The 23422-nt window shown below is 44.9% G+C and overlaps 1 protein-coding gene across 16 annotated transcripts in view; it reads left to right on the plus strand.

Moving 5' to 3' along the window:
* RALY (RALY heterogeneous nuclear ribonucleoprotein) overlaps positions 1-23422 on the plus strand; it is an 85826-nt gene that overhangs the window by 27145 nt on the left and 35259 nt on the right. For 12 of the 16 annotated variants that reach the window (XR_010153999.1, XR_676193.5, XR_010154000.1 and 9 more), the window contains 1 exon segment: positions 9830-9912. The exons of the other annotated variants lie outside the window; for them this stretch is intronic. The gene's annotated coding sequence lies outside the window, so the exon portion shown is untranslated. 16 annotated transcript variants of the gene reach the window in all.

A 23422-nucleotide genomic window follows, 5' to 3' on the forward strand; every position in this document is an offset into this window, starting at 1 on the left:
TACACAGGCAAGTCCTGATTTGCCTTTATTAGCTGTGTGACCTTGGGCCAGTCACTTAACTCAGAAGTTCGGGTGAATATAATAAGTAGAATATGGTGAGTAGAATAAAGAAAAGACTCATCAGTCAGATCTTCCTCAGGAGACGGAACTCTTTTTAAAAAATTTGTTCTTTTAAATTTTTTTATTATTAAAAAATTTTTTTTAAAAATTTGTTCTTTTAAGTTTTTTTATTATTAAAAAAAAAATTTTTTTTTAAATAGAGACGGGTCTTGCTCAGTTGCCCAGGCTGGTCCTCAACTCCTGGCCTCCCAAAGTGATCCTTCCACCTTGGCCTCCCAAAGTGCTGGGATTACAGGCATGAGCCACCACACTCAGACTTCTCTTTCTTTCCTTTTTTCTTTCTTTCTTTCTTTTTTTTTTTTTTTAAATAAAGACAATGTCTCACTTGGCTGCCCATGCTGGTCTCGAACTCCTGGGCTCAGGTGGTCTCCTGTCTCGGCCTGCCAAACTGCTGGGTTTATAGATGGGAGCCACCATGCACAGCCTGGACAAAGCTCTTATTCTCTTCTCTATACCTTATACCTCACCCCTAGTTTTTAAGTTTGAGGGCCCTCTAGTGGAAAAGACAGATACCGTAGAAAATCTGGAACATAGTATGAGTTGAGAAGTTGGGGATGGGTAGGCAGAAGGTTTTGATCACTCAAAGCAGCTGATGTTGTGGGTGGAGGGGCTTATGATACTTTGAGACACCCTATACCTTTCCCCTCCATAACTGTTGACACTTGTTCTGGCCAGTTTGAACTTGTTTCTGCCCCTCAACTGCCAGAGCACATAAGGCCCCTACGAAACTAAAGGCTGGCTTTGTCCCTCAGTCACCTTTACCAAACAGAAACTTTGTAAGTGCCACTTGACGTCCCTATGTGCCTCTCCCTGCCACTCTACTGAGGCTCCTATGCCTCACTTCCTTTTTCCTTCAGCACTGTGCATCTGCCCTGAAGGACGGAAAAAGTACCATCTAGGGAGACCACAGTGGTGAGTTTTAAGCTCATTTCTGCCTTCAGCTTCCTATGTGACCTAAGGCAATTCATTTCATGTCTCTGGCCCTTCTGTAGGCTCCAGTGCAGATTATCTTCAGCCACTTTTTGGGACTTGGGATTTCTTCTCTAAGCCTCCAGCTTCATAGCATAGCATTTTTTCCCCCAAAGTTCCCCTCTCTTTTCAATCTAGAATATTAGTATATGCTCAAAGATCATTTGCTTGAAATTCACTACCTTCACCTGTGAGGAGAGTAGTCGTATCTGTTTTTATTGGTAGGGTTCCAGGAACTGGCAGTCAGTCTGACTGCTAGAGTGGAACAGACCCCGTCAGCAAGGCATGATGTCTCCAGGATGGGCTGTGTAGTTCAGTACAGACAAACTTTTGGCCCTGGGAATCCAAGATACAGTAGAGGAAGAAGGGCCAGGCACTAGTCTAGGCAGTTTACGTAATTTTTTCCCCTCATTTATCTTCACTATTCTGAGGTAGGTGATTTAATCACCATTTTACAAATGTGAGGACTTAAGTTTTAGAGAGTATCATTTGGTAGACAGTGACTGACTCATTGTGGATACAGGAAAACAACTGAATATTTCTTGCTCCCAAGTAGGGAAGAGTGGTAGAAGAGACAGGCAAGTGAACGGTGGTCAAAGCACCAAGGATACCCAGTTTTGGTGGCAGAGCCATGGCTTAAACCTAGGTCTATCTGCTAATTGTTTCTACTATATGCTGCCTTCCTTACAGAGGGGTGGAGAGAGCAGCAAACCCAAGTGGACATCCAGGCTGGCAAGCAGTCTCTGGACAATGGCCATTGGTGGGGAGGCCTGTCCTTGGATTTTGAGTTGGGCTTTAGTTCGAGGGGGTGGGGGTCTGAAGTCTTAAGCGGGTGACTAAGGCAGGGGCTCTCATGTGGAGCTAACCCCATTTATAGAATAAAGCACCTAATTTTGTGCACTCTAGAAAGTGAAGCCTTATGGTCAGCACTGATCATATGCTAGAGTATCACAAGAGCCCCACAGTCAGTCTATGGTATAATAGGGCCAGAACCAGTCTCCTTATTCCCAATCAGGCCACCTCTCACCTCACTCAGACTTAATACAGTATAGAATAACTTTGGAGGGGACCTCAGTGTGGAGGCTGGAACTGCAAATTTCAAGCTTACATATCAGTTTTTGAATAGGTATTCAAAAACCAATGACAGGCTGGGTGTGGTGGCTCACGCCTGTAATCCCAGCACTTTGGGAGTCCAAGGCGGGCCGATCACCTGAGATTATCAGGAGTTCAAGACCAGCCTGGCCAACATGGTCTGAGTGAGGTGAGAGGTGGCCTGATTGGGAATAAGGAGACTGGTTCTGGCCCTGCCACTGACTTCCCTCTGTGACTTTGGACAGATTCCCCTCCCTGCTGTGGTCTTACCTCCCTTTTAATAAAATGGTTGAGCCCTTCCAGCTCTGGTCTCATCAGGAGCATGAAAGCCATTTTCTACACAGTCTCAGTTGCACAGAGCAGTGTCTGGTCGGAGCTTTGGTGTGTTGGTTACTGATTATAAAGCTTTAGATTCTCACTTCCAGCTCAAGAGGGGGAAGGGGAACCATCCAACTGTCTCATTAGCATGGAGAAAAGAAAACAGTAATTACTCGTGCCTCCCTTGATAATTCCTGCAGGGTTGGATCTTCTAGGGAAGGAGGAGGGGAAAACTAGAGATAGCTTCAGCTGAGAAAGGAGAAATGCTGTTAGCTGCCCAGAAAATGCAGAGGCAAGAATGATTGTCTTGCACATCTGTTGTATTCTGTGGACGTTCCTCCAGGCAGCTTGGAGACTGCCTAGATTGAGTTTCATCTATTTATGGCATGCGTTATGTTCTCATACGTGAACATGGGTTGGGCTCAAGACCCCTAATGTCACCTGTCATTAAGAAACCAGCTGTCCTCTAGGGTCTACTTTTTGATACACTGGGCATCCTGACACCTGTCTTTGTTTGGGAGTATGGGAGGGTTTTACTGACCCATTTTGTGTCCTGGCTGCATTTTTTATTATGTTGTGAGGTCATTTTTTTTACCCCCACAGCAACACAGCCAGTAGTTTTATTATGCCTGGGCATAGGCAACCATACAGTAGAGCCAGTCACAAGAGTCAAGGTCAGGTATCCTTGTGAGGGGAGGAGTCTGGGAGAACTGCAAGACCACGGGGTTTAGTAAAGGCTGGGATAAGCAAGCCTTACAGAAGGGTTGAGGCAGTTTTGAGGCTGAGGGGTTAGGGGGAGCTGGAACCCAACTGTCAAATAGATTGGCAAGTTGGCTTGTGGGACGAGGGCTATTTGCCCTGTGCCTTTGCCCTGTGCCAGTCTTTTACTCCCTGTGTGTGGTCAGTTGTGAGCCCTGGAGTGCTGACTGTAGCAGAAATGCGTTGGAGGCTGCCTTCAGGGGAGCCCTGCCTGAGGGAGCCTGGAGCCATTAGGCTGAGATTATCTCCCGTGGCTGCTCACTGGTGCCTTGGTTGCCACCCCAGAGGCCTAGAGAACGCAGCTTCCCTTTCTCTTCCTCTCTCCTGAGGAAGATAACCCTTCAGCAACACGTCTCTCTCTCTTTTTTTTTTTTTTTTTTTTAAAGACAATCTCAGTCTGTTGCCCAGGCTGGAGTGCAGTAGTGCGAACACAGCTCACTGCATCCTCCGCTGCCCGGGTTCAAGTCTTTCTGCCTCAGCCGCTGGAGTAGCTGGGACTACAGGCATGCACCACCACACCACACCCAGCTAATTTTTGTATTTTTAGTAGAGACGGAGTTTAGCCGTGTTAGCTAGGCTGGTGTCGAGCTCCTGACCTCAGGTGATCCGCCCACCTCAGCTTCCCAAAGTGCTGGGATAACAGGCGTGAGCCACCTCACCTGGCCCAACACCTTTCAGTCAGTCTTCCTGCAGGCCCTGGAGCTTGCTTATTCTAAACAGCAAGAGTTCTGTAGGGACATGCCACTTTTAAAAAAAAATTGTTTTACAAATGTAGGAGATTATTTCCTCTGTTAAAATCATCTTCGGTCTCCAGGGAATGCTCCCTTTCTCTTGTCCCAGACCGTTTGCTTGATTCCCCACCCTTTGATGTCCAGACCCAGGCTTCCCATAATTTTCACTCTTCATTCACTTCCTGGCTCCTTTCCCTAGCTTCCAGCAGTAGATTCCTGGTTTTTTTTTTTTTTTTTTTTTGTGGGGGGTGGGGATAAGGAAGGTTTTTCAACAAAGCTTTCACGATGGAGAGCTACTGGGGAAAGGTCCAGAGGATGTCAGTAACCCCTTAGCCACAAGGAACGATATACTCCCAAGGCTTGTTAGCCTGGAGTAATGCTGGTAGAGGAGGAAGCTGTGACGAGGAAGAACCTGCTTGTCTTCTGACCTCTGCAGGCTTCAGCTTAAACCTGGCAGAGGGTGGGCTGGGGCAGGGCAATAGTGAGGGCTGAGGGTTGGAGCCCTGAGCAACTTGTCGGTAAGTGTTTCACTTTACCTCCTATTGACACATTTAGTTTGGAGTTTGGACAAGCAAACTCCCTTCATTTAACATTTACAAAGAGGAATTCCTGCTGCTTCTCTTTTAAATAAAAGTCCTTGGTTCTGGTACCGGAAGGAAAAAGATCTTTTCCAAAGTCTAGACCTCAGACATTTTATTTATTTATTTATTTATTTATTGAGGCGGAGTCTCGCTCTGTCGCCCATGCTGGAGTGCAGTGGCGTGTTCTCGGCTCACTGCAAGCTCCGCCTCCCGGGTTCACGCCATTCTCCTGCCTCAGCCTCCTGAGTAGCTGGGACTACAGGCGCCCGCCAGCCATGCCCGGCTAATTTTTTTTTTTTTTGTATTTTTAGTAGAGACGGGGTTTCACTGTGTTAGCCAGGATGGTCTCTATCTCCTGATCTCGTGATCCGCCCGCCTTGGCCTCTAAACCTGAGACATTTTAAACCTGCTCAGGTGTCTCCTTCCTTACCTGTTCTCCTTCACCCCTTTCCCATCCTCTTTTCTCTGCTCCCTGCCTTTGCACTCCTTACATCTCCCTTGACTTGTGAAAACAAGAATGGGAAAAGGACACCTTAAGCCAACAGATTAGTAGATATTCGGTTGATATTCATACTGGGGCTGAGACTCTGAATATGGAGCTTGAGATTTTGGACTTTACTTCTAGTCCTCAGAATAAGAGTTGCTGGGCAGGTTTTGTTTATTCCTTTATTTACGCACAGATACTTAGGCTGACACAGAGCCTGGCATCTGAGATGCAGATTAGAACTCAGGTCTCTTATTGGGAGGTAGATCCAGACTAAGTTCGTAAGACCCTAATCCTACATGACCCAAGACCCATATGACAGTTCATAAGACCCTAATCCTGCCATAAGGTCACAATCTTACGGAGAAGACATAGCAGCAGTGAGCACACAACCCCCACTCCCTCCACATCCCCCGTTCAATAATTGAATTTTGAGGTTAGAAAGAACTTTAGTTTTTCTGGTCTTCTTTCATGTTGCTGTGTAATAAGTAAGGCAGATCATGAGAGTACACAGGCTCTGGAGTAAAGTAAAGCAGACCTGGGTTCAAATGCTAGCTTTGTTGCTTACTAGCTGTTTGACCTTGAATGGCACACTTAGCCTCACCTGTCTTCAGTTACCTTGGTTGTAAAATGGGCATGTCATCACCTACTTCACAGGGTATCATAAGGATTAACAGTTTTAACACCCAGCCGTGTGCCTGAGGCATAGTAGCAGCCCATGTCTTTCTGTCACCTTGCATCAAGGCCTGGCTTAAATCTTTGCTTCTTCTGTGAAGCTTCTGAGACAAACCCAGGTCAGACTGATTTGTTTCTTCACTTCCACAATACATAACATTCTTTGAACTGTTAGATCCTGCCTAATATTAGTAATTTTTTGTGGGACATCATAGTCCCATCCTGAATGCCAAGTGCCTAAGGATAAGGACTGTTCTCAATCATCTGTGCATCCTCCATAACCCCTTATTCAGAGCTGTGTACACAGCAAAGCCAACCAGTACAGCTAGTATCAGGAAATATTTTTTGACTAATTAGATAGAAGGTTCATGTATGTACTCTGTTATTCAGCTTACAAGAAGAACCATAAAAGACCTGGCTGGGACTCTCCCATCCTAACTCTGCCCTTTTCCTCACCTGTTACCACATTGATAAAAACGTGATTATAAAATCCTTGTGTTGGCAGTATAGGAATTCCCATTTTGCAGATGGGGAATCTGAGATGCAGATTAGAACTCAGGTCTCTTATTGGGAGGTAGATCCAGACTAAGTAGGAGGAATAGAAACAGAAATCTTAATAACTGGCTGGGCGTGGTGGCTCACACCTGTGATCCCAGCACTTTGGGAGGCCAAGGCAAGCAGATAACTTGAGGTCAGGAGACTAGCCTGGCCAACATGGTGAAACTCCGTCTCCACTAAAAACACAAAAATTAGCCAGACGTGGTGGCACGTGCCTGTAATCCTAGCTACTTGAGTGGCTGAGACAGGAGAATCGCTTGAAACCAGGAGGCGGAGGTTGCAGTGAGCTGAGATTGCACTACTGCACTCCAGCCTGCGCAACAGAGCAAGACCCTATCTTAAAAAAAAAAAAAAGAAATCTTATAACTGACTAGGTCTCCATTCTTCAGAAGTAGTAGGAATTTGTACAAGGAAGAAGGGGGGCAGGGGTACTGTATTCCTGAGGCCTTAGCTGATGGTGAGTGCAGAAATGAATATACCCACAAGCCGGAGATGTTTCAAGAACTTGGCAGATTTGGGAGGCCGAGGCGGGCGGATCATGAGGTCAGGAGATCGAGACCATCCTGGCTAACACAGTGAAACCCCGTCTCTACTAAAAATACAAAAAATTAGCCAGGCGTGGTGGCAGGCACCTGTAGTCCCAGCTACTCAGGAGGCTGAGGCAGGAGAATGGTGTGAACCCGGGAGGCGGAGCTTGCAGTGAGCCTAGATTGTGTCACTGCACTCCAGCATGGGTGACAGAGCGAGACTCCGTCTCAAAAAAAAAAAAAAAAAAAAAAAACATGGCAGAGAGAGTGGCAAGAAAAGGGTTCAGGATTACGTCATAGATTCACTAGGCCTTGAAAATGAAGAAGGGTTTGAATGTGTGTAAATGAAGAAGGGCAATTCCAGTGAGACAACAGTGTGGACCAAAAATATGAGAGCTGGAAAGCCCACGGTAGAAGTAAGGCGGATGATGACCAGATACTGGCATACCTAAGAGCAAGGCTGAGGTGACTGGGAGCCATGACTTTTTTTGAGCAGGGAAGTGTCATTAGGACCATTAGTCTGGCTGTGTGGGTCTAATGGATTGGAATAGGAGGGGTAGGGGAGACTAGTGAAAGAGACCAGGGAAGAGACTTCCTGTAAGTCTGCCTTTGTAATGTCAGTAAGTTTCAAGAAATATGCCAGCAGTGCAAGCAAGAGATAATGTGATCCTGAACCAAGAGGAAGTTGACATAGTAGGGAATAAAGAATACTTTGAGAGGCCAAGGCAGGTGGATCACCTGAGGTTGGGAGCTTGAGACCAGCCTGACTAACATGAAGAAACCCCGTCTTTACTAAAAATACAAAATTAGCTGGGCATGGTGGCCGGCACCTGTAATCGCAACTACTCAGGAGACTGAGGCAGGAGAATTGCTTGAACCCGGGGGGCCGGAGGTTGCAGTGAGCCAAGATCGCGCCAGGATATTCCAGCCTGGGTGACAGAGCGAGACTCTGTTGCAAAACATAAAGAAAGGAAGAAAGGAGGGAGGGAGGGAAGGGAAGGGAGGGAGGGAGATGATTTGGATGTAGAACTCTTAGAGGGGGAGAAAAAAAACCCCACAAGGATTTGGCAGTTGTGGGAATGGGGAAGAGAGAGAAAGAGGGTTTGAGAGCATGAATATTTGGAGTCTAAGTACCCCGGAGAATGGTTATGCCATTCTCTGAATCATGGAGGCTGGGAAATAGAAGATGAATTGAGTTGGTTGACTTGTTGATTGGAGGTGTCCATTCTTGACTCCCTGGTGCCTCTGCCTTTGTCTTTTGATCCAGAGCTGCAGAGATCCTTTGGTTCCTTGTGCTTGCTGCTTTGTTCCAGACCTGGAGGCCCCCCGCACCCTCAATCCCTTCACTCATGACTTGGAGCAACTTTCATTCCCTCTGAAATAAAACAGTGCTTAGGCCAGTACCTAGTCTGTTTCCAACTGTGCAGTAAATGCCTATTAAATGGCCGTTGTTATTATAGCTTTGAGATTACAGTAGCTAGAGATTAGAGAAGCCTCTGGAACCCCCTGGCTGAAGGACTCAGGAGCCATTCAACTTGTATTCAGTAAAAAGCCTGGACTGCAAGTATATGGAGAGGATGTCAGGCTTGGGTGTAGATGGGTGGGGAACTCTGAGCCATGTAAACTAGAACAAGAGAACATGTTTCCTGCCTTCTGTTTTTGAGAATTGTTATATATAATGTGAGATTAAGAGGGCAACACTGGAGATGGACTTCTGGGTTCAAATCCCAGCTCCACCATCTTGTTAGCTGTGCAATGGGCAAATGTACTTAATTTCTGTGTGCCTCAATTTCTCCATTAGTAAAATAACATACCAACCTTACAAGATTGTTGTAAAGATTAAATGAGTTAATACAAATAAAAGGTTTACATCAGTGCCTGGTATGTGCTGCTATTCTTATTCTAGAGTCTGCTCTATTCCATTCCACATTCCTGGGAACGAATATATAGGGATTTCTCTTCTTCACCATCCTCACCCAGCAGAGGAGGGAGCTGAGCACAGAAATGTGAAATAAATCTCAGAGTCCTTGAAAGTTTGTCTCAGCTAGAATCCAGGTGCTCTAAGCCTGGAGGAGCCTGGGCCACAAGTGAGACAGAGTTAGAGTTGTCCAGAAGACCTGAGTTTGACTCCCAGTTTTACCACTTGACTTATTTTGATCTTGCGCAAGTAACCTAGTCTCTGAGCCTTAGTTTTCTCATATGTAAAATACAGAACAAATTCCTTCTTGTGTCTCTTGTATGTACCTCATTCTCCTTATGACTCCACTCTAGCTATATTATTAGTCTTCTTGTTCCTTAAACATACCAAGGCCTCAGGGCCTTTGTACTTGCTATTCTCTCCCTGGAACACTCTTCCCTCAGATCTTTTCATGTCTTACCCCAGACTTCATTCAAATCTCTCTGGATGTGACCCTTTGTAGAGGCCCCTCCCTGACCATTTTATCTAAAATAGACTTCACCTTTACCTTTTGTCATTCTTTATTTCCTTACCTTGCTTTGCTTCCCTTCCCTCCCTCTCCCTTTCCCTCCCCTTCCCTCCCCTTCCTCCCCCCTTTTTTTGAGATGGATTCTCGCTCTTGTCACCCAGGCTGTAGTGCAGTGGCACGATCTCGCTCACTGGAACCTCCGCCTCCCAGGTTCAAGCGATTCTCCTGCTTCAGCCTCCCAAGTAGCTGGGGTTACAGGCGCCCACCACCATGCCTGGCTAATTTTTTTTTTTTTTTTTTGTATTTTTAGTAGAGACAGGGTTTCACCATGTTGGCCGGGCTCGTCTTGAACTCCTGACTTCAGGTGATCCACCCCCCTCGGCCTCCCAAAGTGCTGGGATTACAGGCATGAGCCACCGTGCCAGGCGTGCCTTATTTTTCTTTATGGCACTTAGCACTACTTGAAATTATATACTGTAAATAATTGACCTGTCTTTTGCTAGGATGCAAAATGTGTGAGGGCAGGAATTTTGAATGCCTGCTGCCTGTTCTGAGCAGCACCCCTAATGGACTTCTCTCTCTATTATAGGTGAGCCCTATTCCCAGAGGCAGGTGGTGCTGACCCTGTAACCCAAAGGAGGAAACAGCTGGCTAAGCTCAGCATTGTTACTGGTGAGTGAGGTTGCCTGGGAAAGCTCTGGGCAAGCTTGGGCCAACATGGAGGGTAACTCGTTTGGGGATTGTTTTTACCTTTAGTACAGATAACTTACAAGTGATTATCTTCCTACTCCATGTCTAAAAGATTGGACATTGCACAGGTAACCTTCTGAACTGGGAGGGTTGAGACTGCTCTCCTAGAATTGCCACAAGAATGTCTGAGATCATTTGCCATGAATAAGGCAGAGCAGGTCTGCTTCCTTCTTGCTTCTGCTAGCTGCTTTCTGCTGGGATGTGGCAGGTGGGGGGCTATCCTGGGACCTGGCGGCTATACCTGTCCTCTCACAAGCTCTTTAACATGACCTCACAGCCCTTAGAGACTTGTTTTTTGAGATGGAGTTTCGCTCTTGTTGCCCAGACTGCAGTGCAATGGCGCGATCTCGGCTCAATGCAACCTCCGCCTCCCGGGTTCAAGCAATTCTCCTGCCTCAGCCTCCTGAGTAGCTAGGATTACAGGCATGCACTGCCATGCCTGGCTAATTTTGTATTTTTTAGTAGAGACGGGGTTTCTCCACGTTGGTCAGACTGGTCTCGAACTCCCGACCTCAGGTGATCTGCCTGCCTTGGCCTTCCAAAGTGTTGGGATTACAAGCGTGAGCCACCGCGCCCGGCCCCTTAGAGACTTTCTTAGCTTTAGTTTTTACTGTGATCTGCCAAGCTCATAGGTCAGCTCCAGAAAATCCTATAGTTTCTTCCATTCTGCAAAATGTCTTATGAATAATGGTGAGAGTGGAGTGATTAGGGTTTTATGAAGTGGATGTCAGGGGAAGCTGACAGATGGTGAGAAGGAAGGAAAATCAACGCATTAAGAACTTACTATGTTACTGATCTCAATCTAGACAAAATCCCTTTTTGTGTGTGTGTGGGGGGTTTATTTTTGTTTTTGGGAGACAGGTCTCACTGTGTTGCCCAGGCTGGTCTCAAACTCCTGGGCTCATGTGATTCAAGTGGTCCTCCTGCCTCAGCCTCCCGAGTAGCTGGAATTACAGGTGTGTACCACCACAGCCTGCTCTGAAACCTCATTTTATAGATGAGGAAATTGAGGCTCGGGAACTGAAATAATTTGCCCAGGGTTTACACCTGGGAATCCATAAAGCTGATGTTAGAACCCAGGTCAGTCTGACCATAAATACCATTGTTCTTCCAGACCTGACCTTCCTTGGGCTGTTAATCTCCCTCTCTAATTCTGATTTTTCTTGTAAAGTTCAAGAAGGCCTACTTACTTAGGGATTCAGAAAGGAGATTCAGTTGAGGGGCTGAACAGGGCAGGTAGGAGTTAGGGGTCCCTCTGAGCAGTGGTATTTCTAGTGAGGGGGGCTACTAGACTGAAAGATAGGAAGAACCTTCAAGCAGGCAGAGGCCCAGGCTAAAAGTGACCACAAGAAGAAGAATACGTCTGTAACACATGGGATCTCATAAACACTTGGGCCAGTACAGGGTAAGGACCTGAGTGCTGGCTTGAAGTTGAGAAACCTAGGTTTTTATCTTCTCTCTCAACATGTGCCCTTGGACAGTCTTCATTTCCCTATTTGTAAAGTTGGAGTGCCTCCCTGTCCCCTCACGTCTCGTGTGTACTCCTACCGTGCAGGTATGTTACAGAGAATCAAATGAGAAATGCAAGTTGGAAAACTTTGTGAATTGTAAAGCAGCATGAACTAAACAAGAAAGTGAGAAGAAAGCATTTTAAGTGTCTGTCTTAGCTTGTTTTATGTTGTTATAAAGGAGTACCTGAGGCTGAGTAATTTATAAAGAGAAAAGGTTTATTTGTCTCACAATTCGGATGTCTGGAAAAGTTCAAGATTGGGTGTCTGCACCCAGTGAGGGCCTTAGGCTGCTTCTACTGTGGTGGAAAGGGAACTGCTGTGGGTGGAAATCAGATGGTAAGAAAGGGAGAGGGGAGATGCCAGGCTCTTCTCAACAACCATCTCTTACTGGAACAAAGAGAGTGAGAATTCACTCACTTCCCCTACCCTCCTTCCAGGGAGGGGATTAATCTATTCATGAGGGATCTGCCCCCAACGATCCAAACCTCCCATTAGGTCCCGCCTTAAACATTGGGAATCAGATTTCAGCAAGAGGTTTGGAGGAGTCCACCATCCAAAATATAGCAGTATCTGTAGCGTCCCAGTCCCTGACCTGTTTGCCGCCCCATTCCCCAAAAGTAAACGGGAGGGTTTTCCTTTGGAAATTTTCACTGTAAATCTTCTTCTGTGCCCTTCTCCTCCTCTCCTTTCTTTTGTGGGCCCTACCCATAGCTTAGTCTTTCCATAAGGAAAGGGATTCCAGGGCAGAGATGACAAAGCCGGGTAGCACAGGCAGCCATGATTTGCAATATGTGGGCTGCAGAGTGCAGGTTTGAGTGCACTCATGAACCGTGGTATAGGATACTACAGCAGTTCCCAAGAGCCCATCCCACCAGGAGTCAGCACTCCACTGAGATGTTGCCTTGTTCCCTGCTGTCATCTCTTGAAGAAGGCTATTCCTCTTTTGGCCCTAGGTTCCCTGCCTGCCTCTGCTTACTGCTAGTGAAAAAGGCTCTTGTGCTGTAGCCTCACATTTTATGGAGGCCATGGTCATTCCAGTTTTTCTACCATCTTGTTCTCCCCCTTCACCAACGATGGGGGCCATTCTCTTCGCACTGTGTTTTAACAATGGACATTCTGTTCTTCTGTCTGCCTGAGAGTGCACAGAGGGTTTTGACCCCTACCTTCCCTCCTACTCTGAATATCCAGGCTCTTGCTGCCACTTCTTTTTGCCTTGTTAATCTAAAGTTCTACAGCTTCTGGCCTTTCCCTGGCCTGGGTGCCAAGCTTGGATCTTATATGCTTCCTGTAACAACTGCCCTGTGAAAAAGCTCCACTATTAACTTTTAAAATATGAATGATTCCACGTAAATAAGTGTGTAATATATACATTTATATATGATAAGCTACCCATATAATAGCTTATTTATCTAACAGCCTCATTTTTCCAGAGTCCAACTGAAAAACAAGAGGGAAGTAAAGCATTGTCATCCTTAAGTATTTGCACAGTGCTAATTTATTCTTATTTTTATGTGTTGTTGTAACAAGTTTAGCATTTGGTTTCTAAAACCCCATAAGATTAAAAGAAGAATATCAAAAAAGGGAGAAGAGCTGCTATATTAATACCATCTAGGGGTGAGAGCTGAAAGCTGACTGAAAGGGGAGGGGTGAAAGAAGAAGTTAAAACAAAGGGGAGGGGTGAAAGAAGAAGTTAAAACAACAGTCTGGGCCGGGCGCGGTGGCTCACGCCTGTAATCCCAGCACTTTGGGAGGCCGAGTCGGGTGGATCACAAGGTCAGGAGATCGAGACCATCCTGGCTAACACGGTGAAACCCCGTCTCTACTGAAAAATACAAAAAATTAGCCAGGCGTGATGGCGGGTGTCTGTAGTCCCACCTACTTGGGAGGCTGAGGCAGAAGAATGGTGTGAACCCGGGAGGTGGAGCTTGCAGTGAGCCGAGATTGCGCCACTCTACTCCAGCCTGGGCGACAGAGCGAGACTCCATCTCAAAAAAAAAACAGTCTGGAGGCCACTTAATTTAGGAGCAGCACCTCCACAAACATCGGTGTCCCTCAGTAAGATGAGGGTGGGGCTGGGTAATTTCTGTGGTAGTTTTGGGTTCCTCTCGAAGGCTAGAGTTATCAGAAAATGTTAATTATTTATAGTATCTACTATATATTATCAGGCACTATACTGAATGCTCTACATAAATATATTTCATTTTCATAGCAACTTGGCAGGTAGGTGGTGATATTCTTATTTTATAAATTACTTGAGAGTTAGAGAGGGACGTGTAGGCGGTAATCAGAAGAGCTAAGCTTAGAACGCAGAAGAATCTGGCTTCAGAAAACCAAGTTTTTTTTATGATATCCTACATTGGCTCTTTCCCCACGACCTAAAACCCTGGTCCTTCTCAGCCTTGAGCTAGTAGTCCCCCACTCCTCCTTTTTGTTCATTCTCCTATATACGTTTTTCTTTTTAAAGATATACATTTATTCATTCATTCAGTGAGTATTGGAGTGTCTGTCATATACCAGGCACAGTTTCAAGTGTTTGAGGTGTAGCAGTGAATAAAATAGTTTTCTCTCTGTAGTTTACATTCTAGTAGAGGAAAGCAGATAAATGAATAAATCTGAAGAAAAATAAAGCAGGGTAAGGGAATAGGGAGACACTGGATTATTAAAGAAGGCCTCTCAGAAAATAAAATTTGTGCAGAAATATGCAAGAACTGGAGTAGTAAGCTATGTGTATCTTTGGGGGAATAACTTTCTAGGCATAGAGCGTGCTTCTTGATTCTGAGGAACGAAAGGAGGCCAGTGTGGCTACAGATGGAGTAAACGAAGGGGGAGATAGGAATATGGAGAAGTCACAAGGGTAGACAGGGACCAGATCATGGAGAGCTTTATTCTGAGTTAAATAGGAAGACATTGGAGAGTTTTGAATAGAGGAATGACATAATCTGACATCCATTAAAAAAAAAAAAAATTCCCCTGCCTAATTGTACCAGCTGGGATCTCTAGTACAGCGTTGAATAGAATTGATAAGAGCAGACAGCCTTCCTTACTTTGTTCCCAATTTTAGGAGGAAAGTATTCCATCTTTCAGGCTAAGGAAGTTCCCTTTTATTCCTAGTTTATTGAGAGGTTTCATTATGGATGACTGTTGGATTTTGTTGATTTTATGGTCTTTGTTCTTTATTCTATATTGACATTACATTAATTGATTTTCAGATATTAAATCAACTTCACATTCCTAGAATAAATCCCACATGGTTGTAGTGTATAATCCTTTTTATATGGAGTTAGATTTGATTTGCTGGGGAATATTGTTCTGTAGTTTTCTTAGGTCTTTATCTGCTTTTGGCATTAGAGTGGCCTCATGGAATGAATTGATGTGTTCCCTCCTCCTCTGATTTCTGAAAGAGTTTGTAAAGGATTGGTATTATTTCTTCTTTAATTGTTTGATAGAATTCATCAGTGAAGCCACATGGGCCTGGGCTTGTCTTTGTTGGAAGAGTTTAAAATTACTAATTCAAATGTCTTACTTGTTAAATCTACTTAGATTTTCTCTTTCTTTTTGAGTCACTTTTGATAATTTGTGTATTTTTAGGAATGTTTCCATTTCACCCAAGTTGTCTAATTTGTTGGTAATTTGTGTCTTTTTTTTCCTTGGTCAGTCTAGATACAGGTTTGTTGATTTTGCTGGTGTTTTCAAAGAACCAACTTTTGGTTTCATTGTTTTTCTTTTCCATTGATTTTTTTATTATTTTCTGTTTTATTTATTTTGTTTATTGTTTTTATTATTTTCTAATTTCTGCTGCTTTGGGTCTAGTTTGCTCTTTTCTAGTTTCTTAAGGATTCGTTCATTGATTTTTGAGGCAGGATACACCCCAAACCAAACAATTCTTCAGGCTTGACTATACCAGGGGACTATCAGTTTGCTCCTTCTGATACAGTAGCCTCTGGAGAAGTATCAAACTTCAGAGGGGGCCTGATTCAGAAACAATAGGAAAGACAAGTGGCCTACAATGTATATGTGTTACCAGTAGAGAGGGTGCTAGGGCTAGACCCATAGTGCTCGGCAGCCTGGATCCTGCCTGCCCCAAATCAGCACTGGGCAGGCAGTGAGGCAGGCTGAGCTTTGAGTAAGACATACGGGGGTGGTGTAGCAGGAAGTCAGGTGACACATGGCAAGCCAGGGCCTCCCAGGCTTCTGCAGAAGTTTGCCTGATACAGAGCTAGAAGAGACCGCTGCCCACCTCATGGACTTCAGAGGCTTCACAGTGGCTTTTGGGGGACCATTCTGAACACCTCTTTTGCCTGTTACAACTGAAATTCTAAGCAGAGATTTGATTCCATTAAATAAGGCTTACAGTGCAGATGCCATAGGTAACATTGAGATAGGAGGGGCTCTGAGCAATGCCTGGCTTGCTGGGGACTTACTTGTGGCCTTTAGTTTCCTCATCTATAAACAAGGAATAATAGTTTCTACCCAGCGTACTGTGTAAAGCACATTTCAGATAAGTGCTATATAAAACCATTGGATAGTGTACAAATGTACAAGACTATTAATGTTAGTAATTACAGTGATAGGGACCTAGGATAGAGTCTGAGAAGGTCTAGGAGCAGTAGCAGTGCATCATTGTCCTTCAAGGTATGGGGATGAATGTTTGACCAGAGTGGACCTGATAGCTTAGAAAGGGCAGGAGACTCATTGTCTGCCAGTGTAATCATCAGATGGCTCCTAGAGAATTCTATGCAGGAGCGGGTATCTGTGGGGGAGGCTGCCAGAGCAGCTCATGTAAGAAACAGCTGTTCCTATTCACTCTCCACCCAAGGATTTTGGCCATATTTTATTACTTTGGTTCCAGAAACAGCTGGCTTGCTTGAGGATTGCTGTCATAGCAAAGCAATAACCTCCAGCTTGCTTGGGGGAAAGGAATTGCATGCAAAGGGCTCTGGGCTCTATGAGGTCCCGGGTTCCCCTGCTTCCTTCCCCAGTTTTCATTAAAACTAAAGAAGATCCTTTTGTCCCTTTGGAGCAGCAGGCCAGAGCAGAAGAACAGCCAAACAGGAGAGGGACCTGTAGGTTAGATTAACTGGAAGGCAGTTCTAGGGATTTTGGCTGTGGCAGTGAGACAGGGTCCTGAGCCTGAGAACATGGCCAAGAGAGCAAAATCTAAGCTGGATAACAACAGCTTAAGAAACCAAGGTCTGTGAGCGTTGGTGGTTCTAGAACCTTGAGATGAGTGAGAGATGAATAAAGGGGACTTATTGAATGGGACAGATTGGGGGGTGCTCAAAACCTACTTTACCCCATTAACACAAAGCAGAAATTGCTTCTTTGGAATTATCTGTCATTGTATTATTTGAGTCTCCACTATCCATCCTTCCCCTCATTGCCACCTTCCATATCCCCAATTAACGTAAACTGTCAAGAGTCAACAATTCTGAGTACATAGGGCAAGAGGTAAAAGATAAAAGATATCTGTGGTATAACTGGTCTTTAGGAAGATGAAGTAACTGCATCTTTCCCACCATTGTGTGTATTCTTAATACCAAGATTTGGGTCCTTGATCTGACATTTATTTTCTGTGTGACTAACTTCTCTGAGCTGTAGTTTGCTCATATACAAAATGGGAATAATAATGCCTACTTTATATAGTGATTGTGTTGCTAGTAGGAGATGAAGAAAATACCTGGCCTGGCTTGGCGTTCAATCACTAGTGATTGGAATAAATTCTGATACCATGTGTTGAGTGTCAGATTGAAGTAGGAGAGTGTGGCAATCCAGGCTCTTAACCTTGTTCTACTGACTCAAACCTGGGAAAGCATTTTATACCTGGGCCTCTTTTTCCTCAGTTCTACAAACAGGGAATGAGGTAGAAAGTTGGTCTATAATTGCTGATGTTTCTTCCTGTTCTGTGTCTCCAAAGGCGCATTGGTCTGTGGTCCAAGGAGATTAAAGAGTCAACAGGGACCTAAGAGAAGTCTCAACTTCGGTCCTGCTTAAGCCTGCAGCAGGAACAGTTAAAAACAAAGAGCCGCTATCTATAGTAAGGTGTTAGAAGTGGCTGGGAGTCTGCTGCAGGGGCAGTGACCTGCCTGTCACCCAGCATTTGGAAAATAAATGTCAAAGAGAAGATCATAATGGCCTAGAAGGTTGGAAACTGAGTAGCTAGCAAGTGTGAGAGAGGGACCATGAGACATAGGACCCAGATTGTGCTCTATCACCCACTCACTGGGTGTTCCCAGTCAAGCTATTTCTCTTTGCATCCTCCATATCCCCATCTGTAAAAATGAGTTAGTCATTGTATTCTCCAAGTGCCTCTTCAGGGCTTTCTGAAATTTCATTGGCCCCTTTTTTCTGGCTCTTGTGTTTGTACTCTAGCTTTTGCCTTTGGTACTGAGGATTTCATTTATGAGAAGGCTTTTTAACCAGCCAGGCTTTGTCTGGCCCTAGAGTATTTAGAATGCTCCTGAAACTATAATTTCAGGCCATTCAATTTGCATCTAGAAATGCCTTGGTTCACCTGATCCTACTCCCTCATTTAACATTGAGAGATAATGCAACAGAGAAGAAAGACTACAGGCTTGACAAATGACCCCCAATTCAGATTCCTGCCAGTACTAGCTTAATCTTTCTGAACCATATCACCATCATTTAAAAGTGCAATAATGGGCTGGGCGCGGTGGCTCATGCCTGTAATCCCAGCACTTTGGGAGGCCAAGGAGGAAGGATCACGAGGTCAAGAGATTGAGACCGTCCTGGCCAACATGGTGAAACCCCGTCTCTACTAAAAATACAAAAATTAGCTGGGCGTGGTGGCGTGTGCCAGTAATCCTAGCTACTTGGGAGGCTGAGGCAGGAGAATCGCTTGAACCCAGGAGGCGGAGGTTGCAGTGAGCAGAGATCCCGCCACTGCACTCCAGCCTGGGCGACAGAGTGAGACCCCATCTCAAAAAAAAAAAAAAGTGCAATAATGATAATAGATTCAGCACACAGAGAATTATTTAGAAGAGGAAAGAAAAAACTGAGGCCCAAGAGGTGAAGTCACCTGTTCAGGTTCAGGTTCACACCCGAATCCAGATCTCTTGTGTCTCATTCCAGAGTTTTTTTCCCCTCTAGAGCCAAGGTCAGTTGTGCCCATATGGATATGGTAGCAAAGATTGGAACTGAAAGCATGTCAGCTTTTTTAACATCTCCGCCAACAGCCCTCTCAATTCCCCTGTGGCATGTGTCAATAACACAGCCCGTACTTGTTTTAGAAACAAGCGCTCCATAAGCACTCCTGTTTGATTTGCTTTGGCTGGTACAGGATCCAGATGCTCTTAGAATAGCACAACAGACTCTCCAAATCAGCCTATTCCCATTCTGAGCCACTCACAGCTCTGATCTGCTGCTGGCTGGGGTTCATCCCCGAGTCTTCCCTACCTATCATGTGAATCACGTTCAGACTTTTGCTAGTTTGTCCTTTCCCTCTTGAGTAGAAGTAACATTTATTGTGTGCATACTGTGTGCCAGGTATTGTGACAGGTACTTTAAATAGATTATCTCCCTTAATCTTTATAACTCATTAAGCTATTAATAGCTCCAAAGGGGAAAGCTGAGGCTCAGTGAAGTGAATGAATTTACTGAAGCCACGTATCTAGTCTCTGAAAGAGCTAGAGTTTGAACTGAGTCCTGACCCCATTGACTAAGCTGTAAGGTAAGCTGTTTCCTGAGTATCATACTGCCTCCCTGTCCTCTGGCCACGGCCCTTCCAGGAGGGTAGAGTGTTTGGGAGTACCCAAGAATAGGCGTTTGGTGCCCTGAGTGTAATAGGAATGTCTTCCATGCCTTCAGTATATTTTCCTGAGAGTTTCTGCACTCTGTGCCTCAAACCAACTTCTCTAGAACTCAGATATAGAGCCCAGAGATCCAAGCACTGAGTTAGAAGCTATGTTTCCATCGTGATCATGGAACAGAGTCCCTAGTGAAAAGTATATTTGTCCTTTTCAAAGTTGAATAGAGAGAGTATTTCAAGCAATAACCCCTACTCGTATGACCAACTCCAAAGTACAGGGAAGGAAAGGGAAAGGGTCTGTACTCCTCAACCGTGATAAGTCTCCTCCAGGGACCTGGCAGGAGTGGAGACATGCACACACAAAAGATTTTAGGACTAAGATTGTTCTGATAGGTTCTCAAATCTGTACTCAACAGTTTGCAAAGCAGTTTACCTTCAAGAAACCGTACTGTGAAGAAACTGAAGGAATCTGCCTTTATGTGACAGAGCCAGGGGCTAGAGTCCAAATCTTTAGTCTTGATAATGCCAGTGAGGCTAAGTCTTCCCTGAGAGGGTTTTCTCCCTGGCGTTGGGCCTACCCAGTCTCCACTTGCAAAAGGAGCAGGCCCTTAGTCTCTGTCTTTTTCTCAGCCTTCCTCTGCCCTCTTGTCCCCCTCCTCACTCATTCATACTCAATTGCTAGGGACTTATTTCAACCCCTTATAGGGTGTTATTTTTAGGCACAGGGTGATAGGAGATGTTTTTTGTTTCTGTATTTTCCCCAGGATCAATTGCCATAAAATCATGGAATTTTAGGATATCAGAGTGGGAAGAGACCTTAATTGACAATCATCAAGTTTACATAGTAACCCTTTTTTTAAAACATGTAACATCCAGAACAGAGCTTCTGGCTGGGTGCAGTGGCTCATGCCTGTAATGCCAGCACTTTGGGAGGCTGAGGCGGGTGGATCATTTGAGGTGAGGAGTTTGAGACCAGCCTGGCCAACATGGTGAAACCCTGTCTCTACTAAAATACAAAAATTAGCTAGGCATGGTGGCATGGGTCTGTAATCCCAGCTATTCAGGAGGCTGAGATGGGAGGATTGCTTGAGCGCGGGATTGCCATCCCGGCGGGTGGAGGTTGCAGTGAGGGGAGATCAAGCCACTGCAGTCCAGCCTGGGCAACAGAGCGAGATGCCGTCTCAAAAAACAAACATAAACAAAAACAACCAAACAGAGCTGCTTTGGCTGAAGCAGCAGCAAGAGGCCTAGTAGCTCAGCCTCCCCACTACCCTTACCAAACAAAGACGATCCCCGCTCCCGCCGAGGCAGCTGCCTTAAACTTCCAGGTTTCCCAGGATCACAGTTCGTAAAACGACACTGACCTGAACCAACTTTCCCATTTTATGATTGTTAAATTGAAGCCCAGCAAAGGAGAGTAATGTGCCAAGGTCACAGAGTGAATTAGTGGCAGGTGCCCTGACTCTCTGCCTGGTGTCCTTTTTACTACCCTGAGCTTTATGTCATTATGTCATTTCGTTAAGTGACCACTTCTAACACTTGACTGGCATCCTGTGCCTGGGTGTCAGGCTTCTCTTGCCTCATGACATCTGGTTCCTGTGAGGTAGGCAGGCTTGTGAATGTGTATACCTCGTCAGGGCATAATTTTCATACATAGAGTGAGCATGTGTCAGGTTTTGTTTAACTGATTAATGTGGAAACCAGCAGAAGTAGAATAGCTGAGAAACCAGATTTAGATTGTTAATGAAAGAAGGATTGCTGAAATAAAATTGTTTTGGTTAGTACCCTAATGAAAATATAACCTTTGGAAATATTTTATCTGCATATTAAAGGTATATACCTTCTTAATTTTTTACACATTAACCTCTTACTGCAGAGTTTTAAAACATTTGGGCCCTAATCGTTTGTGAAGAATAACAAAATTCCATTTCCCAAGAGTGTCAGATGACTTAGTTCATAATAAACAATGTGTCTAACATGACTTTTAAGTGGTCACACAATCATCTTTTTGCCTTCCAAATTTTGGATAATTTTCCTTAACATACAATCACTAAAAATGATCAGAACCTCTTGTGTTAAAGCCAGCTAGAGCCATCCCAACCCAGGAAGGCAGCTTTCTGCTCAGGGAACAGATGTGACCTCTTTACTAAGGTTTCTGCAGTCAGCAGCCATCAACAAGATCTTGAGCTCGCTCTCCTTGCAGCCCTGCTCAGTGGCCTGGGATTTGGCCTTTGCTAATCCTAGACTTGCTTCTTTTTCTTCCCCTGCTCAAGGAGGCTCTTTTCTTCCTTGTGGTCTCACCCTCAGGACCATCTTGGATGCAAAGAGGTTACAGAGTTCCATTTGGAGGAAGTTTATTTTATGTGCAGAGCCAGTTCTACTCAGAATAGGCAGCTGCTTTCATTATGTGGTTTTGTCTCTGAACATGTTTTGTCCATCTTTCCATCCCCACTGCTACCACCCAAGGCCAGATCTTAATAATCTGTCTCTGGCAGCGTTTTAATTATCAACTCACTTGCCGCTCCATGTCCAGTCTTTACCCTGAAATATAACCTTTTCTCTCTCCATAGCTTTTAAGACACAGATCTTATTCCTATGACTTCCTTGCTCATGAAACCTCTAAAATCTAATCTTCTTAGAATGATATTTGAGGTTCTGCAAAGACTTTCGCCCTTTTCTTTCCAGTCCTTTCTCCAATCGTCTCCTCATACCCTGTTCCATGGGGGTTCATACTAGTGGGTAGGAATATTAGAGAAACCATCTTTGGGACAGTATGAAGGTTAGGAAGGATTCTTTGTTGTGGGGCCATGTTAAGATTTAATTTGATAAAACTTTGTGCTCGGCACAGAAGTAAGTCTTAGGAATAAGGAGTAGCCAAACACATGGTTAAGGCTTTTGGAGCCTGTAGTTGATGAAGAAGGACAGGAAGGTAAAGTAAGTAGGCTAGAGCGATAATCACTCTGAATGGAAACATGGAGAGAGTGCTTTAGGAGCTTGGAGGGGACCACTACCTGAGAGATGAAGAAATACCTCCCAGAAGAGGTAATATTTGAGTTGGACTTCAAAGATGAGGCATTTGGTAATTATGAAGGGGAGACTGTAACTTCCAAGCAGAAAGACCAGTGAGGACAGAGGCACAGAAGCTTATGTGGGTGTTTCAGAGAAGGGAAAACAGTCCATTGTAGCCAGAGTATAAGAGTTCAGGAATAGGACTGTGGTTAGGGTTAAAGTTACCAAAGTAAGTTAGGGTCAAACTCTGAAGGACATAATATTGGAGGCTATTGTGTATGTACTGTGTTTTACACATAGCATGCAACAATAATTGATTAATTAGGTGATATATATTTGTCTATTTGTACGAGTATGTAGCTGTGTGTTGGTATGTGCGTTACTTTTTTTTTTTTTTCCGAGATGGGGTTTTTCTCTTATTGCCCAGACCGGAATGGCAATGGCGTGATTTTGGCTCACTGCAACCTCCTAGGTTCAAGTGATTCTTCTGCCTCAGCCTCCCTAGTAGCTGGGATTACAGGCATGCACCACCACACCCGGCTAATTTCGTATTTTTGGTAGAGGCAGAGTTTCTCCATGTTGGTCAGGCTGGTCTTGAACTCCTCACTTTAGGTGATCTGCCGACCTCAGGTGATCCGCCTGCCTCGGCCTCCCGAAGTGCTGGGATTACAGGCATGAGCCACCACACCTGACGTGTGTTAACATTTGAAGAACCATTGAGGCCAAGCAAATATAAAAAATTGAAGCCAGAAGGACAGATTGGACCTAAGCTTACCTAGGCTTGGAGCTCCTGAGATGTTCCCCAGTTCCACAAGCCCGTAAGTTAGTCACAGAAAGCCAGCATTGGAAGGGACCTTAGGGACAGTGTTTATACTTACATACATTCAGTTATCCATTCAACAGATGTCTGATACTGCCCATAGAACTGGGATACAGTAGTGAACAAAACAAGGACTGCCTTCATGGAACTTGTTATTTATTTATTTATTGAGACAGGGTTTCACTCTGTCACCCAGGCTGGAGTGCAGTGGCGTGATCGTGGCTCACTGCAGCCTTGACCTGAGCTTAAGCAATCCTCCCACCTCAGCCTCCTGAGTAGCTGGGACTACAGGCATGCACCACCACACCTAGCTAATTAAAAAATTTT

The sequence above is a fragment of the Pan troglodytes genome, chromosome 21 (assembly GCF_028858775.2).
Source record: "Pan troglodytes isolate AG18354 chromosome 21, NHGRI_mPanTro3-v2.0_pri, whole genome shotgun sequence".
Classification (NCBI taxonomy): Eukaryota; Metazoa; Chordata; class Mammalia; order Primates; family Hominidae; genus Pan; species Pan troglodytes.